Source organism: Xyrauchen texanus, chromosome 27 (genome assembly GCF_025860055.1).
Source record: "Xyrauchen texanus isolate HMW12.3.18 chromosome 27, RBS_HiC_50CHRs, whole genome shotgun sequence".
Taxonomy (NCBI): Eukaryota; Metazoa; Chordata; class Actinopteri; order Cypriniformes; family Catostomidae; genus Xyrauchen; species Xyrauchen texanus.
The window spans coordinates 8,538,631-8,559,246 of NC_068302.1; the positions used below are offsets into that span (position 1 = coordinate 8,538,631).

General features: G+C 43.6%; 1 protein-coding gene across 1 annotated transcript in view; it reads right to left on the reverse strand.

Annotated features, from left to right (window-relative positions):
• The window catches only part of LOC127620524 (bridging integrator 3-like), an 85,853-nt gene that overhangs the window by 64,320 nt on the left and 917 nt on the right, over window positions 1-20,616 (reverse strand). The gene's annotated exons all lie outside the window — the stretch shown is intronic.

Consider the following 20,616-nt stretch of genomic DNA (forward strand, 5'->3'; position numbering starts at 1 on the left):
GGAACGGAGGTTACATACGTAACCAAACGTTCCCCTTCTGTCGCTCTCTCCACGTTGTGTCGGAGAAGCGACACTAGGGGACCCATTCCAATCTTGCCATGCGCTGAACCTTGTACGTGGACCGCCGATACAGAGGCGGGCAGGGATTTCATCCAGTGCCGCGCATCGTCTGTACCTGGCTGCACGTACCCTTCCCCAATGCCCCATAAGAACATCGGAGTCCTTCTAGTTACCCTGGGAGGGGAACAAGGCGATGTTTGCCAACATGGGAACGGGCCAGCCTGGCTGGGCCTCTTTTCTCTCTATGTTTCTCGCATAGAGCAATCACGGTCGGGGCCCTTACACGCATATAGGGAAGGGGGTCTTACCCAGACCCTGCGGAGACCACACCTGCCCTTTTTCTTGGGGAGGAAAAGTGGTAGACACGTCACACGGCCGTCTTAGGGCTCGTGTGGAAAGTATGGTGCGGTGGTAGATCCAGCCTCGAAAGGGGGGAGTTGCTACAGCACGGCGGCCGAGGCAGCTGTAACTGCCTAAGGGAGACACGGGGGTCCGCTCGTAAGGGGACAGAAACGTGGAATTACACACAGGGGGAGTCTGAGCAGGAGGCCTTACCTACAGAGCACCTATACCAGTACAGGGTAGCCATCAGGGTACCCGCAGTGGCTTGGGTCGGCGAGTTCCTCCGCTGAACTGCGGACCCGGAGGGCTGGGGAGGAATCGACCAGGGGCCCGACTCGGAGTGGGGCGCCCTGGGAAGAAGGCGCACTACTTTACCTTGATGTTAGGAAAAGGGCGCTGGGCGCAAGCGATCCACCCGGCCGGTCGGTCTACGTGTTACCGAGTTCTACGGGCTCGGACCTGAGAAAACACGAGATGCAACCGACTCAACACGGAGGTTGTAAAACCTCGCGAAGGTGTTGGGTGTTGCCCAACCCGCGGCTCTACAGATGTCTGCTAGGGAGGTGCCCTTGGCCAGTGCCCACCCCTTGTTGAGTGAGCTCGGACCCGCAAGGGTAGGGGCACGGCCTGGGTGTGATAAGCCAGTGTGATGGCGTCGACAACCCAGTGGGCGAGCCTCTGCTTGGAGACGGCATTCCCTTTCTGCCGTCCCCCAAAGCAGACAAAGAGCTGCTCAGAGCGTCTGGTGCTCTGTGTGCGGTCCAGGTAAATGCGCAGGGCTCGCACTGGACACAGCAATGAAAGGGCTGGGTCTGCCTCCTCCCGGGGCAGCTCTTGCAGGTTCACTACCTGATCTCGGAATGGTGTGGTAGGAACCTTGGGCACATAGCCCGGTCGCGGTCTTAGGATCACAGACGTATCTGCCGGACCGAACTCCAGGCAAGTGTCGCTGACAGAGAACGCTTGCAGGTCCCCGACCCTCTTGATGGAGGCGAGCGCGATCAGCAGGGCCGTATTAAGAGAGAGGGCCCTGAGCCCAATTGATTCAAGTGGCTCGAAGGGAGGTCTCTGGAGTCCTGCCAAGACTACTGAGAGATCCCAGGAGGGAACTAGGCCTGGCCGGGAGGGATTCAACCTCCGGGCGCCTCTCAGGAACCTGAGGATCAGGTCGTGCTTGCCCAAAGACTTGCCATCTACAGGATCGTGGTGGGCGGCAATGGCAGCAACATACACCTTGAGGGTGGACGGGGACAGCCTCCTGTCCAGCCTCTCCTGTAGGAACAGGAGCACTGACTTGATAGCGCATCTCTGCGGGTCTTCAGTTCGGGAAGAACACCAATCTGCGAACAAGCGCCACTTTAGGGCGTGAAGGTGCCTGGTAGAAGGGGCTCTGGCTTGGTTGATTGTATTCACAACGGTTGCCGGTAAGCCGGCTAGCTCTTCCGCGTCCCGTCCAGGGACCAGACGTGGAGGTTCCAGAGGTCTGGGCACGGGTGCCAGAGCGTGCCCCGTCCCTGAGAGAGGACGTCCTTTCTCAGGGGAATTCGCCAAGGAGGAGCTGTCGCGAGAAGCCTGAGTTCCGAGAACCAAGTCCGAGTGGGCCAGTAGGGGGCCACTAACGTGACTTGCTCCTCGTCCTCCCTGACCTTGCACAGCACCGGTGCAAGAAGGCTCACTGGGGGAAATGCGTACTTGCGCAGCCCCGAGGGCCAGCTGTGTGCCAGCGCGTCTGTCCCGAGGGGAGCCTCTGTTAGGGCGTACCAGAGCGGGCAGTGGGAGGTTTCCTGGGAGGCAAACAGGTCTACCTGGGCCTTGCCGAACCGTTCCCAAATCAGCTGGACCGACTGGGGGTGAAGCCTCCACTCCCCGCCGGGCAGGCGTTGTCGTGATAGCGCATCCGCTACGACGTTGAGCTTGCCGGGGATGTGAGTGGCGCGCAGCGACTTGAGTCGCTGCTGGCTCCATAGGAGGAGACGGCGGGCGAGTTGTGACATGTGGTGGGAGCGTACGCCGCCTTGGCGATTTATGTACGCCCCCACTGTGGTGCTGTCCGGTCTCACGAGGATATGTTTGTCCCGAACTAACGGGAGGAACTTCCTGAGAGAAAGAAGGACAGTCAACAACTCCAGGCAATTGATGTGCCAACGCAGCGGGGCCCCTTTCCAACGGCCCGCTGCTGCGTGCCCGCTGCACACGGCACCCCACCCGGACCGGGAGGCGTCGGTTGTGACCAGGACGCGTCGGGACACCTGCTGCAGGGGCACTCCTGCCCGTAGAAAGCAGAGGTCTGTCCAGGGTCGGAGTGTTTTGAGGCAGGCGGGGGTGATCCTTACCCGATGCGTGCCGTGGTGCCATGCTTGTCTCGGGACTCGAGTCTGGAGCCAGTGCTGGAGTGGTCTCACATGCATCAACCCCAGCGGCGCGACCGCTGCGGAGGACGCCATATGCCCCAGGAGCCTCTGGAAAAGTTTTAGAGGGACCACTATGCCTGGCTTGAAGGAAGCGAGGCAGTCCAGCACTGACTGAGCACGCTCGCTCGTGAGACGTGCTGTCATTGAGACTGAGTCTAACTCCAACCCGAGACAAGAGATGCTCTGAACCGGAGTGAGCTTGCTCTTTTCCCAGTTGACCTGAAGCCCCAAGCGGCTGAGGTGCCGGAGCACCTGGTCTCTGTGTGTGCATAGTAACTCTCGAGAGTGTGCTAGGATGAGCCAGTCGTCGAGGTAGTTGAGAAATGCGGATGCCGGCTACTCGTAGCGGGGCAAGGGCCGCCTCTGCGACTTTCGTAAAAGACGCGTTTTAGAGGGACCACTGTGCCTGGCTTGAAGGAAGCGAGGCAGTCCAGCACTGACTGAGCACGCTCGCTCGTGAGACGTGCTGTCATTGAGACTGAGTCTAACTCCAACCCGAGACAAGAGATGCTCTGAACCGGAGTGAGCTTGCTCTTTTCCCAGTTGACCTGAAGCCCCAAGCGGCTGAGGTGCCGGAGCACCTGGTCTCTGTGTGTGCATAGTAACTCTCGAGAGTGTGCTAGGATGAGCCAGTCATCGAGGTAGTTGAGAAATGCGGATGCCGGCTACTCGTAGCGGGACAAGGGCCGCCTCTGCGACTTTCGTAAAAGACGCGAGGGGACAGAGACAGGCCGAAGGGGAGGACTTTGTACTGGAACGCCTGGACGTCGAACGCGAACCGTAAGAAGGGTCGGTGTCGTGGCAGAATTGAGACGTGGAAGTACGCGTCCTTCAGGTCTACCGCTGCGAACCAATCTAGATGCTGAACGCCAGCCAGAATATTTCTCTGTGTGAGCATTTTGAACGGGAGTTTTAACAAGGCCCGATTGAAAACTCGCAAATCCAGGATTGGTCGTAAGCCACCGCATTTCTTGGGTGCAATGAAGTAAGGGCTGTAGAAACCCTTCCTCATTTCGGTTGGAGGGACGGGCTCTACCGCGCCCTTGGCTAAGAGGGTCGTGATTTCCACGGACGCCCATGAAGGGGGGCGGGAGCCGGGCAAACTGAATTGCGTAACTGAGTCGAATGGTCCGGTGCAGCCAGCGTGATGCGTTGGGAAGCGAAAGCCACGCTTCCCAGATCTACGCTAGGGGCACCAAAGGGACGAGTATTTTGGACGTACACGGCGGGGCCTCGCAGCGGGGCGGAACAGGTAATGCAGCGTCGGGCGGCTTCGTTGCAGCCTGAGGCTGGGGTGCTGAGAATAGACTCAAAGCACTTACCTTGCTCCGCGCACCCGGCAGGGGGCGGGTTCGTGACTAAGGAGGAGGTCTGATGCTGGCGTCCTCTGGACTCGTCTGAACCGGCCGGCCGGGGGACAGTCGTGGGCAGGCTGAAGGCGGGATCGCCGCGTCCGGTGTACCGGGACTGTCGTAATCTGAAAGCAGATTGCCGTGAGAACGGCATTTGCGGGCCAGGTGACCCAGAGGCAAAGGAAATAGCTCTATTATTGAGAATGTGGAAAATGTAAAAACAAAGGATTCTCCTCCCGGCCCTCCACCAGGGAACGGAGAGGTCTTACCACCTCCGGAGCTAACGTCTCGGTCTCTGGGTCGGTCGTCTCAGGAGCACCTGGGAGCCTTCCGGGTCCTCGAGGGGGTCGGTGAGACGAGGGGGCGTCCTCTTTCTGCGGGGAGCTCAACGCGGGGCTGAGAGCTAGGCCCGCTCTCGTTCGTTGAGGCGGAGCACCACATCCTTTCTTCCTTGAAAGCCGCAGGAGGACGCCCTCGGCGAGCAGACAGGGCATGGCCCCTGGCGGCAGGTTTGTGGCGGGGCAGGACGTGTGACCTGGCCTCCCTCTGTTTCTTCACCACTGAGGACTGCTGGGTGGAGTCGTCAGGTGGTGTCGCCGAATGGAGCTGGGAGACTGGAGAGTTTTGAGAAAGCGTGCTTTGTCTACCTCCTGTACTACGACCAGATCCAGTCCATTTGTTATGTTTCTGGACCACAAGGGTGGACATCGCCTGTCCGAGTGCAGTTCCTGCAGCACGTCAAAAACAGGACTACCCAAGTGCAAATCTTGAAGTGCCTTGGCCCGGTGGACTTGCAGGGAGGGGCCATGGCATGCAGGGGGGAGCGGTCTGGGACCGTTCTACCGCCGAGGGTAGTGAGAGCGGAGGAGCGAGGAAGCTTGGCTCGCTCAGCTCGTCGTGCACGTCCGGGAAGGAATGGGGGGGCGTGGCTGTGGGCGGCGCACCAGCCCGTGAATCATCAAGCCCGGGGAAGCATAGCGGATCTCCGTGCGTCAGGCTCAGACTGGGCAAGCAGACCCGTAGGTGGCGGCCCAGGCGAGTTATCCGCACCCGATGCCGCTGTGACGCTCTCCGATGCAGCGGTGATGTCGTCATCCAATGTCCGGGAGCTCCAGGGACCGCGCTTATCCCGAGCTTGTGAGGGGAGCAAGCAAGCGTGCGGGGGGGGGGTTTCGAGCGGTTTTTACCCGGCGAAACGCAGCCCGCCATTATCCCGGGATCATCTTCATCGCTCGCGGCGCCTGCGTCAATCCCGTAGGAAGGAGGCGAGGAGCGGAGGGCGGCTGAAGTGGCTTTCTTCCTCACAAGAAAGCAGAGATCGCAACGCTGCTGCAGCTATGTTCTCAAGCTGAAAACATAACCCATTGGAGAGCATGCTCATCCCGAGCCCAGACGGAAAACAGCAAGCGTGCCGGGGAGGCGGGGGGTTTCAAGGGGGTTCACCTGGCGAAACGCAGCCCGTCATTGTCCCTAGATCGTTTTCATCGCCCGCGGCGCCTGCCTCAATCCCGTGGGAAGGAGGCGAGTCGCGGGGGGCGGCTGAAGCGGCTCTCTCTCACTACAAGAGAAAGCCTACGACCGCAATGCTGTCATGGCTATGTTTTCGTACTGAAAACATAGACCATTCATAAAAAACGCTGCCTGCGTGTTTCACAACCCAGGTACGCCAGGCGGTTTTTATGACCGTCAGAGGTGGGGAGAAATCACCGCCTCCAAAAACTACACAGGGGCGGAAAGGCATCTTCAGAAAGACGCGTCCTGAAAAGGACGTTCAACGCCGCTGTGTTTGCTCTTTTAGAGAAATTTACTCTTTTAAGGAAAATAACTCTTTTAATATACACAGTGTGTATGTGTGTCTGCGCTGTCGAAGCGCTTAGGGGCAACAATGCACGCCGTGCAAAGTGAAGGAGTAAGCCGCTGTTGTGCGCCGTCAAGGTCCAACAGCATGCAGATCGTCAGAGGAAACAGGAACGTTTTATAGTGGTGTGTAAACTCGCAGCAACTGCAGACAGACCATCGGCTCCGAAGAAATTTTCTGAACGAACTCCCGTATTTGCCCCGCTTAAATACCCGTATGTCCGGGGGCGGGGTATGCAAATACTGACTGCCAACTCCCATTGGCCCTTTTCAATAGATCAGAGGTGAATATCAGCGCTCAAGAGAGACCCCTAGTGTCGCTTCTCCGACACAACGTGGAGAGAGCGACAGAAGGGGAAACTTTCTTATGATGTTTTACATTCATACGAGCAGACAAGTAAGTTTGAAGTAAGTCTGAAATAAGTTTGGAGCAGAAGAAATATAAATAATTCTTGTGTAAATTGTCAGCTTTATGCTAAGCTAAAATTTTATTTCTAGCCATTTTACATGCACGTTACCAGGCACGATCATATTTTTTATCAAGAAAAGTCCAGTCATAATTGGATATTAGGGCAAATATCATATTCTTGATAATTATCTTTGTATTGTTTTCCTGCAAAAATATCTAAAAATCCTTAAAACAAGATCAATTTGATTGATCTTGTTTTAGAAACAACACCATAATATATTTAGGTTTTTCAGAGAATGTATGTTTAACATATTTTGTCTTACTGTACTGGCAGAGTTTTTGTAGTCAAAACAAGTGAAAACAAATCTACCAGTGCTGAAGAAGTAATCCAAAATATAAATAATCTAACTAGTAATCTAACGGAATACATTACAAATGACATTTTACAGCATGTATTCTGTAATCTGTAGTGGAATACATTTCGAAAGTAAACCTCCCAACCATCTACATGGTATACATAACGTACAGTGATGTGTGGCATATACTATTGTTTTGACATTAATTCTCAGATGTGGGTGAAGGGGTAGATATTAATAATAATAGATGTGATATATACAGTTGAAGTCAGAAGTTTACATAAACCTTAGCCAAATACATTTAAACTCAGTTTTTCACAATTCCTGACAATCAACCGACAGTTAAATTTCAACACAACACTTCATATTTATTTCCAATGGTTTCAGTATTTCCAATGCTTACAGTATACAGTCTTCTTATTTTTTGTATATGGTATATTGTATATTATGAGGTATATATTGTATGTTGTGTTGTGTAACAAGATTTGTAAATTGTGTTATGTGTAAATCAGATGTTTTTTGTAATTGTCATACTGCTATGTTGCTTGGAACAGCACCCAAGACTTTCACCCACTGTTGCAATTGTGAATATGGTTGAGTGACGATAAAGGGATTTTATTTTATTTAATTTTTTATCGTAGAAAACATTTCCTGTCTTAGGTCAGTTAGGATCACTACTTTATTTTAAGAATGTGAAATGTCAGAATAATAGTAGAGAGAATGATTTATTTCAGCTTTTATTTCTTTCACAGCATTCCCAGTGGTTCAGAAGTTTACTTAAACTTTGTTAGTAATTTTGCAGCATTGCCTTTAAATGGTTTAACATGGGTCAAACTTATCAGGGAGCCTTCCACAAGCTTCTCACAATAAGTTGCTGGAATTTTGTCCCATTGCTCCAGACAGAACTGGATAATGAATATTCACCCATTTGAGATATCAGGTTACATCTGCTACAGAGTCAGTAAGTGAACTAACCTCTGCTGTGTCGGCCGCGGTAGCTCTCTGCACGAGGGAGGTGTTGTCCACCTCAAAGTGAGCGTAGAAGGTGTCAAGCTCATTCGGAATAGAGGTGGTGGTGTTTTTGTGGGTCTATTCTTTATTCTTTGTCTATTCTTTTTAAAGTCTGTGATGTTATTTTTCTCTGCCGCAAGCTTCTAGTGTCACCAGAATGAACGTGCTGCATGAACATTGCCGTTAATCCACAGTCTTCGGTTGGGGTAGATCTGTATTATTTTGGTTGGCACCACACCTTCTATGCACTTCCTGATGAACCACGTTACAGAATCTGCGTAGACCTCAATGTCGCCATCAGAGACAGACCGGAACATCTCCCAGTCCACATGATCAAAACTCCTAAAGTCGTGTAGCACAGAATCCGACTGGTCCGACCAGCACTGGATCGTTCTGAGGCTTCCTGTTTCAATTTATGCCTGTAAGCGGGCAGAAGCAGAATGGAAGATTGGTCCGATTTTCCGAATGGTGGGCGGGGGAGGGATTTGTAACCATTCCAGAATCGAGAGTAACAGTGGTCCAAAACCTGTTCTCCTTGCCTGCTACACGTAACATGCTGAAAGTATCTTGGTGTTATTGTCGTGGAGTTGGCTTTGTTCAAATCCCCTGCAACAAGGTTTCCTGTCTGCTTATGTTCCAGTACAGTTCCTTGAGTGCGTGGTTTGTGTTGGCTTGTGGGGGAATGTATACAGCTATAATAATAAAAGATGTGAATTCTCTCCGTAGCCAGAATGGTCGACACATTAGCGTGAGGCACTCCAGATCAGGGGACCAAAAGGACTTGATAGAGTGCATGTTCCTTTGGTCACACCAAGTGTTGTTGATCATGAAACATGCACCTTCTCCTATGCTTTTCCCTTTAAGACTTTTAGCTCTGTCTGTTCAGTGCACAGAGAACCCCATGGGCATGATAGTGGAGTCTTGAACCTCCACTGACATCCAGGTCTCTGTGAGGCAGATAATGCAGCATTCCCGCATCTTTCATTGGAAAGAGATTTGCACCCTTAGCTTGCAAAGTTTGTTGTCCAGTGACTGAAATTTCGCCAGTAAAATGCTGGGGAGCGGGGGCCGGCTACCACGGCATCTCAGTCTGACGAGGACGCTGGCTCTCCTTCCCCTTTTCCGCTTTCGATGTCACAGCCAGGTTGTCAAGACAAAGGGATGAATGTATTTTTAAACCTTAATACAAAATATCCCTTATAAGAAACTTTGGGACATAAAGCAGCATAAATGTTTATCCATATGACATTGAATCCATGCCTTCTAAAGTGATATGATGAAACTGAACAAAACGCAACTCACAGGTTACACTTCCTCTTCACATGCGTCATATATATATATATATATATATATATACACAAAAAGATTAAGTCAGAATTTTACAAACACTTATGTTGAAGTCTTCTCCTAGGGCTCTCCTTCCCCTTTTCCGCTTTCGATGTCACAGCCAGGTTGTCAAGACAAAAGGAATGAATGTATTTTTAAACCTTAATACAAAATGTCCCTTATAAAAAACTTTGGGACATAAAGCAGCATAAATGTTTATCCATATGACATTGAATCCATGCCTTCTAAAGTGATATGATGAAACTGAACAAAACGCAACTCACAGGTTACACTTCCTCTTCACATGCGTCATATATATATATATATATATATATATATATATACACAAAAAGATTAAGTCAGAATTTTACAAACACTTATGTTGAAGTCATTGAAACTCATTTTTTAACCACTCCACAGATTTCATATTCTAAAAATATAGTTTTAGCCAGTCATTTAGGACATGCATGACATGAGTAATTTTTCCAACAATTGTTTACAGACAGATTGTTTCACTTTTAATTGACAATATCACAATTCCAAAGGGTCAGAAGTTTACATACACTAAGTTAACTGTGCCTTTAAGCAGCTTGGAAAATTTCAGAAAATTATGTCAAGCCTTTAGACATATAACCAGTTAGCTTCTAATAAGAGGTGTACTGAATTGGAGGTGTACCTGTGGATGTACTTTAAGGCCTACCTTCAAACTCAGTGACTATTTGCTTGACATCATGGGAAAATCTTAAGAAATCAGCCAAGACCTCAGAAAAAAAAAGTCTGGTTCATCCTTGGGAGCAATTTCCAAATGCCTGAAGGTACCACGTTTATCTATACAAACAATAGTATGCAAGTATAAACACCATGGGACCAAGCAGCCATCATACCGCTCAGGAAGGAGATGCATTCGGTCTCCTAGAGATGAGCATAGTTTGGTGAGAAAAGTGCAAATCAATCCCAGAACAACAGCATAGGACATTGTGAAGATGCTGGAGGATACAGGTAGCCAAGTATCTATATCCACAGTAAAACGAGTCCTATATAGACATAATCTAAAAAAGGCTGCTCAGCAAGGAAGAATCCATTGCTACAAAACCACCATAAAAAGCCAGAATACAGTTTGCAAGTGCACATAAGGACAAAGAGCTTATAATGAAACAAAAATTGACCACAATGACCATCACAAAACAGGGTGAGGCTTGCAAGCTGAAGAACACCATCCCAACCGTGAAGCATGGGGGTGGCAGCATCATGTTGTGGAGGTTCTTTTCTGCAGGAGGGACTGGTGCACAAAATAGATGGCATCACTGAAGGAAAATTACGTGAATATATTGAAGCAACATCTCAAGACATCAGCCAGAAAGTTAAAATTCCAGCAACTTATTGTGAGAAGCTTGTGGAAGGCTACCCGAAACGGTTGACCAGAGTTAAACAATTTAAAGCCAATGCTATATTAGCAAAGTGTATGTAAACTTCTGAACCACTGGGAATGTGATGAAATAAATAAAAGCTGAAATAAATAATTTGCTCAACTATTATTCTGACATTTCACATTCTTAAAATAAAGTAGTGATCCTAGCTGACCCAAGTCAGGAAATGTTTTCTACGATTAAATGTCAGAAATTGTGAAAAACTGAATTTAAATGTATTTGGCTAAGGTGTATATAAACTTCTGACTTGAATTGTATATAAGGTGTATGTAAACTTCTGACTTTTTTGGAACAAAGGTTTTTTTCAGCACTTTACGGTTTAAGATACCGGTACACATTTATTTCCATACAGAAAATAATAAAACCTTAGGCCTTATAAAAAAATATATATATATACTTAGGATTAATATGTTTAAGTGAGGTTTGATCCTCTCAATCAGTATAGGAAATATTAATACTTAAAGACTGATATCCCTCATTTCTATTTAAATACTAATAAGTCAGTAACTTTGCAATGCATGCATGATATTTAGGGGACTTTAGGTAAAATCCAGTGGATTAAAATAGGAACTTCCTGTCTGCTGTAAAAACAGACAGGAAACAGACAATTAAATATTATTTGTGGAGATGTTGCTCACAATTTTAACTAGTGTGGCATTAGGTAATTTTGGTTCGCATATTTGCACATGATAGCATTACAATGATGCTGGCTGTTGCTAAATATAAAGTTTGTCTTCAACCACTGGTATCTTTTTAGACAATAGAGCGAGAATGAGAGTTAACTAACCTTTTATTTTAATCTGCTGATATCCACACTTACTATAGAGATGATGGACAGCTGGTCTACTATAGCATTGGGTCTGTTCCAAAACATTGTGCGCTACCTCACTTTCTACATAGGCAGCATGCTAGCTGAACCAAAATTTGTAGGTATAAATTTAACATTTAAAAAAAAGTCTTATTTGCAAAAGAAAACAAAGAAACAAATAATGTATATATATATATATATATATATATATATATATATATATATATACAGGTGAAACTTCGAAAAATTAGAATATCGTGCAAAAGTTCATTAATTTCAGTAATTCAACTTAAAAGGTGAAACTAATATATTATATAGACTCATTACAAGCAAAGTAAGATATTTCAAGCCTTTATTTGATATAATTTTGATGATTATGGCTTACAGCTTATGAAAACCCCAAATTCAGAATCTCAGAAAATTAGAATATTGTGAAAAGGTTCAGTATTGTAGGCTCAAAGTGTCACACTCTAATCAGCTAAACACCTGCAAAGGATTCCTGAGCCTTTAAATGGTCTCTCAGTCTGGTTCAGTTGAATTCACAATCATGGGGAAGACTGCTGACCTGACAGTTGTGCAGAAAACCATCATTGACACCCTCCACAAGGAGGGAAAGCCTCAAAAGGTAATTGCAAAAGAAGTTGGATGTTCTCAAAGTGCTGTATCAAAGCACATTAATAGAAAGTTAAGTGGAAGGGAAAAGTGTGGAAGAAAAAGGTGCACAAGCAGCAGGGATGACCGTAGCCTGGAGAGGATTGTCAGGAAAAGGCCATTCAAATGTGTGGGGGAGCTTCACAAGGAGTGGACTGAGGCTGGAGTTACTGCATCAAGAGCCACCACACACAGAAGGGTCCTGGACATGGGCTTCAAATGTCAAATGTCTTACCTGGGCTAAAGAAAAAAAGAACTGGTCTGTTGCTCAGTGGTCCAAAGTCCTCTTTTCTGATGAGAGCAAATTTTAAATCTCATCTGGAAACCAAGGTCCCAGAGTCTGGAGGAAGAATGGAGAGGCACACAATCCAAGATGCTTGAAGTCCAGTGTGAAGTTTCCACAGTCTGTGTTGGTTTGGGGAGCCATGTCATCGGCTGGTGTTGGTCCACTGTGCTTTATTAAGTCCAGAGTCAACGCAGCCATCTACCGGGACATTTTAGAGCACTTCATGCTTCCTTCAGCAGACAAGCTTTATGGAGATGCTGACTTCATTTTCCAGCAGGACTTGGCACCTGCCCACACTGCCAAAAGTACCAAAACCTGGTTCAATGACCATGGTATTACTGTGCTTGATTGGCCTGCAAACTCGCCTGACCTGAACCCCATAGAGAATCTATGGGGCATTGCTAAGAGAAAGATGAGAGACATGAGACCAAACAATGCAGAAGAGCTGAAGGCCGCTATTGAAGCATCTTGGTCTTCCATAACACCTCAGCAGTGCCACAGGCTGATAGCATCCATGCCACGCCGCATTGAGGCAGTAATTAATGCAAAAGGGGCCCAAACCAAGTACTGAGTACATATGCATGATTATACTTTTCAGAGGGCCGACATTTCTGTATTTAAAATCCCTTTTTTATTGATTTCATGTAATATTCTAATTTTCTGAGATTCTGAATTTGGGGTTTTCATAAGCTGTAAGCCATAATCATCAAAATTATATCAAATAAAGGCTTGAAATATCTTACTTTGCTTGTAATGAGTCTATATAATATATTAGTTTCACCTTTCAAGTTGAATTACTGAAATTAATGAACTTTTGCACGATATTCTAATTTTTCGAGTTTCACCTGTATATATATATATATATATATATATATATATATATATATATATATATATATATATATACACATACACACACACACACACACACACACACACACACACACACACACACACACAGACACAGACAGAGATGAGGTCAGATGTTTACATACACATTTTTTAACCACTCCACAGATTTCATACTAGCAAACTACAGTTTAGGACATCTACTTTGTGCATGACATGAATAATTTTTCCAACAATTGTTTACAGACAGATTGTTCACTTTGAATTGACTATATCACAATTCCAGTGGGTCAGAAGTTTACATATACAAAGTTAACTGTGCCTTTAAGCAGCTTGTGGATGTATTTTAAGGCTTACCTTCAAACGCAGTGCCTATTTAATTGACACCATGGTAAAATCAAAAGAAAATTAGCCAAGAACTCAGAAAACAAATTGTGGACAGCCACAAGTCTGGTTCATCCTTGGGAGCAAGTGCACACAGGGACAAAGATCTTACTTCTGGAAAAATGTCCCCTGGTCTAATGAAACAAATTTTTAACTGTTTGGCCTATAATGGCCATTGTTATGATGATATGATGATTATGTTGATATATTGAAGCAACATCTCAAGACATCAGCCACGCTGTTAAAGCTCGGTCGCAAATGGGTCTTCCAAATGGACAAAGGCTACCCGAAATGGTTGACCAGAGTTAAACAATTTAAAGGCAATACTACCAAATACTAACAAAGTGTATGTAAACTTCTGACCCACTGAAAATGTGATGAAAGAAATAAAAACTGAAATAATTAATTCTCTATACTATTATTCTCACATTCCACAATCTTAATATAAAGTAGTGATCCTAGCTGACCCAAGTCAGGAAAGGTTTTCTACGATTAAATATCAGGAATTGTGAATGTCCAGTGTATTTGAATGTTTAAATGTATTTGGCTAAGGTGTATGTAAACTTCTGACTTCAACTGTATATATAACATTTTCACTGGTGTCGCTTGTAGTTATGCTGTAAGATTGATGCAGGCTAAATGACTTCTGTAGATTTGCTTGCTTTAATGTTGACCTTAACAAAAACCTCACCCATCCTCTCCATTTACACACAGATTTATGAAAGTTGCCCTGTTCAGAAATCTAAGGCTCACATGTGCATGTGACAGCAGTACAAAGCTTCGTTCAGACAAGCAGAAAATATTACACAGAGAAGAGGCAAACTTGTCTCAAGCTACACATTATTGCCCGAGAGCAGAACTCAGCTAATTGAAGCTCTGTCGCGAATGTAGTGTTGTATGCCGGGATCTTATCTCCAAAAAGCACAGAGACTTGGTTTGATGGCAAGGCAATGGAAATTGCTGTCATGGTGACCCCAGTGTCAGAATGACCACGTCACTGTATCTAGCAAGAGGCCCTGGCATGTATGCGGCGGTCTACCCAGTTCATAATGGATTCTTTCACCGCCAGCTTATTCAGGCCTTCACCCCAACATTAAACGCACTGGAGTGTAAGCATCCTCTGACAGCCATTGACCTTTCAGAACGGCCCTGTGATGTGTTCTCCTTTTCCACATCATATAAGTTGAACCTCTGAATATGCAAATGGTACAAAGTCCTATAAGTGTCAAAAGAGAAAGACAGAACTGCTGCTTTTTCGTTTTGGGCCAAAAAACCCTGTTTTGTTTGGTCGGTGTTGTCAAAATGCAGAATTATTTTAGACAGAGAGAATAAATTGAGCATTATCTAATTTCATATGTAGAGGATCACTCTGGTGTGGTCACAAAGCCATTTGCCAAAACAAATGCAGGTCTAACTTTGCTCTAACTTTCCAATCAATCTGGTTACATATGGGGTAAGACAAATCTTCTGTGGAAATAGCTATCAAAGAGTAGAATACAACCAGCCTATTTGTTTTACTCACAGACAAATACATAGTGAGTAATAGCTAAATACATGTCTTTGACATACAGAAAGGTATAGCCAATGGTTGGTTACTGGAAACCGGGTAGCAAAAATTCTTTAAAAAATAGAAAAATCCAAGGCACTCATGTGGTATGAATAAAAAAAGCCTTTATTTAACCAGGCTACAACATCTAGATATTAAACGTTGTAGTCTGGTTAAATAAAGGCTTTGTATATGTTTTAGATGTTGTAGCCCATTGAACAAAGGCTTTTTAATTCATATCACATAAGTGCCTTTTTTTCAAGAACATAAAATCACATACCATTACTTAGAGTAAGGGATTCCTGTTAAAACAAGCCCTCATACAAAATAATCAGATGCATAGATTGTTAGATAATCCACATGAAGCACAATGTACACACAGCACGTGTTATCTGGCTAAATAAATGTTAGCTTTCCTGGATCAGATGACTTCATAGAAAATGATGTAGTGCATTGTCTAGCATCATGGAATGCTAAACCAATCATATTAGGATTTATATCACTGCAACCAGAGATGGAAGTCATCCAAATATGGGCAGAGGATCATTCAATGTATATTTGGCCACCAGGAGATGGCCCCAAGAGCATGACACAGACTCAATGATGACTCAATTGACACAGAATGGAACTGAATCTCGTTACTCATGCCTACATGCTTTGGAAAGAGAGCATATCTTTAGTCATTGTTGTATTTCCATGTGTAATTAGTTCTTATGTACAATCATTATGTTTTATTTGTTAAGAGATGTTTTTGGAAACTTGGATAAATTATTTTGTAATCAGGGATGGAACGATACAAAAGGGGCGGTGTGCTGGTGGGGCTCAGTAGCGCCCCCTTGAAAATGGGCATGTAAGGGGGCTCTGTAGCACCCACAATTTCACATACAGTCACCAAAATTGGTACATATATATAGTTCTCATAACGCCGAAGAACTTTCATACTCGCGGTCATTAGCTCTGCAAAACAAAAGTCGGACATTTTGGATTTTCTGAAAATCGCAGGCTCTGAACTTTTAAATACTCCTCATAGGGGATTCATGTGACAGGCAGTAATTAATAAAGTAATTAATTTATGTCAAAAAATGTGAAACAGGAAGATCTTTATATCTTCTGTGTGCTTTGAGTGATTTTTATGAACATGCAGCTGTATGTTTGGTAATGGTGGCTGATCACATTGATGTGGCACATTGTCATAGCTTGCAGCTATATTTTATTTATTTATTTAATTTATGTTTTATTAGTATATACAAGTATCCCCTTTTCAATCACATAGTAATTTGTGGTAGCCAATTAGTTTTTATTGTAATTTCTAATAATAATAATAAAAATAATAATAATAATTTTACGATACATTGGTAATATATTTCAGTTGTAAATTCTTAAGGCTTTTATTTTGAAACTCCAGCACTGAGCACTCCAGGAAGTCTGTGTTTGAGTGTTTTTTTGTAGGTTAATTCACAGTAGTGTAATAGCTTCTCATTCAACATCTGGTAAAATGCTTGTCCTGTGCCGTTCTCAATGCATGCAATAGGCAGACCAAACTATTGATCATCTACATCTGAGAAGGAGTTTGTGTGGAGCATCCACATATTTACTCAGCGCATCATGAGCCTCAGCGCGTTTATGTGTGTGTGTGTGTCGGCAGAGCAGCGCTCGTTCAGTAAAGCGTGGTGCCAGAGACTACTTAGCTGTGCATGCTGACTGTATATTTATTATTAATCTCAGCCTTTTGCAATTCAAAAAGCTTTTGGATGACTGTAAGAGCCTGAATAAAATGCACAGGTTATATGGACTACTTTAATGGTGATTTGAAGGTTATTTGAGCTTAACAGTAAAGTCAATGACCAACATGTGGTATCGGATTTGGATCGGGCTCGTCAGACCGATACCTGCTACGGGTAAAAATGTCCAGGTATCATATCAATGCCATTCCTATTTGTGATGCTATAACTTTTGATTGCTTTGTTGAATAAACACAATATTTTACTCAGACACAGTTGACATTATTGGGAAAAAAAATAAAAGCTTTAAATGTTAAATAAATTAAATTAAACTAAATTAATAAATGTTTTTTTAAACTACCTAATTTACACCCTGTGATATAAAATGTCAAATCAAAAAAATAGGGAAAAATAATTTTCTTATGCTGAGAAATTATGTCTCAGAACTGGTATAGGCTTAATTATATTTTTGACTCCCCAAGCACAAGGAATACTTGAGTGAAAGTAGCTACCTGTCAATCAACCGCTGTGCTAAAACAAGACTTTAAACTTTACCATTACATGCAGCTTTTTAATGAAATAAACATCCGATCGGAAAGTGCACAGGTTCACGAAATTTCTTCAATGTGCCTGATAGCCTATAACAATAAAGTCACAGATGAGAAGCACATGCATCTCTGAAGCTCTAATGCAGGTTCTCCTTTAACCAGATTTCCTAAATGTAATAATTAGCAGAAAAGATACACCGCTTTTTCAAGCTTTCATTTTGTTCCTATACTTTTTTGTGCTTTACTATAATAAAGTGACACACTGAACATGCAGTAACACACTATCGTAATGACTGATATATGCAGGCTTTTATACAGACCTCTCCTCGAAATCCGAACACAATTGTTCAAAAGATACCACCAGGTGTTAATGGTGATGACGCCTTTTACGCATACACATCTTAATACCAGGCAATAAACAGGGCGCACACACACACACGCAGAGGGAGGGAGTGTGTGTGTGTGTGTGTGTGTGTGTGTGTGTGTGTGTGTGTGTGTGTGTGTGTGTGTGTGTGTGTGTGTGTGTGTGTGTGTGTGTGTGTGTGAGAGAGAGAGGCAGTCAAGTCAAAATGATGCACTAGGTGAAAATATCTTTCTTATATTTATCTGTCAAAATAAGAGACAGCATTTGAAATTTTCTATCAATCTTAAAAAAAAATCTGTAAATGACGGGGATTTTTTGGTTATTGCAACCCCTGGTTAAAAGCCTTTGATTTTGGGCATGCCACTGAAACAGGAAATCTTTAAAAACACCTTCAGCACTTAAAGGGTTAAGACAATCACCAGCCAGGTGGCGGGAGACAGAGTATGCATTAGCATCTGCAGCGTTAATCCCTTGACCGTTGGGACTCTGCTGAGTTAATCATTTAACAAAAAACTTCTGCTTTGTTTGAAATTATCGCTTGCAGTCGGTGAGACGGGTAAACATGACCAAGGCAGTGACAAATCAACTTCAGGCCAAAGTCCAGTTCAAAGATAAAGGTGAAGTGTGAGGACAGAATATAAATATTTTTTCTGCAGAAAAATAAGTGCGTCCAATGGAAAGCAAGTGTAGACGGTTTTATTTTACATATTTATATACTATTTATAATAATTTTATAGATATATAATTTATGAGAATGTACTTAATAATAACAATAATTGTATTTATGTATTTAAAAATAATAACTGATTGTGATGTGGCATTCTACAGTCAAATATTTTTGTATAAGATTGGTTCTGTAATCAATATTTACAAAAGAACATATTTAATATCTCTTTATTTCATACATAATTGTGTAATAAGTAAGCTTGGTATTAGGGCTGAAACGATTAGTCGACGTAATCAACAACTTCGGCGATAAAAAATTGTTGACCATTTATTTTTTTGTACAATAGTCATTTAACGTAACGAGATCACATTAAACGCTAATGATGACGCATGCACGAGAGCAGCACAGCAGCTCGCGGATGACTGAGGAGAGGAAGAATTACACAGCTAACATTCCAGATGCACTCTAAACTTTCACAGCTTCAGGTGATGTAGATCGCAAAGTATGAGGGAATTATACAAAAGTAAATACAGAAGCACTCTCGTTGTGGAATAAGTGGAGCTGGAGCTGCTGCTCCGCTGAAGCAAAACTTGCGTGTCGAGTGTATTTAAAGGAAACATCCCTGCATTACAACTTAAATGCAGTTATATTTAATGCGTTATAGCTTTATTAAAGTTCAAACAATACTGAAGCAGATCATGTAAATAACTACAAACTCTGAAACTGGCATTTCTCTGTGCGATCAAGGCCTCTTCTATGAGTTGCACGAATGTCCCAATCTAAGGGTGAGAGGCTGAAACTGCACCCAGCTGAGAAACACTCTGTCACGGGGACGCTCTTGCCTTGGCACTTGCACGCTTAATGCAGCTAGATTATAATGTGATGGCTGGTGACTTACTGAATCATAATACGTGTGTTACTGTGCATTTCTTTTCGTGAAGAAAATTGGCAATATGCAGCTTTATTAATAAGAGTTAGTTTGTTTTTTTGTGAGTTAAAAATGGATTGAAGTGAACAGAAAGGTGAGAGAGGGTAGTCTTCGCCCCATTATACAATGCAAAAAAATATGTTTTTGATTTGTTTTGTTTTGGCTTGTTTTCAAATATAAATATTAGGGCTGTCGATTTAACGCGTTAATTCAGTGCGATTAATTTTATAAAAATAACCGTAATAAGGAAGATTCCTGAGAAATGCAAGCAAGTAGTACCACCTGTTTAGACCAGAGGGCAGTAAGTGAAACTTCACCTGTATGGCAACGCGCAGTTTATACAGTGAACAAAACAACCCATCAGCAGGGAGCACAACACAAACATGCGTTACGTTCTAGCGTACAAAACACTTCATTGAGCGCAAATTCGAACTAAGGGATCCCAAGATGTGTTCTAAGTATTAAACTATATTTAACTTGACACAGACACCTAAAAAAATTATGTTTATGACACAACGCACCAGAGACGCTACACAGGCATGTCTGATGCAGGTATACATTGGCGGGTCCTTAAACAAGCTCTCATAATAAATCTCGCAGAAGTATAACCAAGAGGAAAAAATTATAAACTTATATAGAACTTATAAAATACACATATTTAAGATACATTTTCTTAAAGCAAGTCTAAATATCTTATATGTTGCTTCTCAAGTAAATGTATCTTGTTTTAAGGATTTTTAGACCGTTTTAAATGGAAAACAAAACAAAAACACTTGATAACGATAGGATTTTTTGCAGTGAAATTCTTTACTGAATTAAATTACATTTAACTCAATGAACGTCATTTAGAGGTATTTTTAAAAGATGATTTTGTCCTTTTTATTGTTAGTAAGCATATTAAATACAACATTTTAAGTCGGGGCACAAGCTGAATAATCGGTTAAGAGCTAATGATTAATCATTGCAATAATCGATTAATCTTTGCAATAATCGACAAATAGTGTCTGGCGGATGACATGGCACGTTCTAAAATTTGAAACAATTATTTACTTAAGCTCAACCGCCATTGTTCTGCGTCAACATTCTGAAGTGCCACGGAGCACAACTCGCATAGTTTTTAATTAATTTCGACCCAAATCATTATCAAAGGACAAAGATTATTTAAAGGAATATTCCGGTTCAATACAAAAGTTAGACTCAATCGGCAGTATTTGTGGCATAATATTGTTTACCACACAGATTAACTGTTACCTGTCCCTCCTTTTCTTAAAATTTTTTTTTAAATAAATATAATCCGGGTTCCAGTGAGGCAC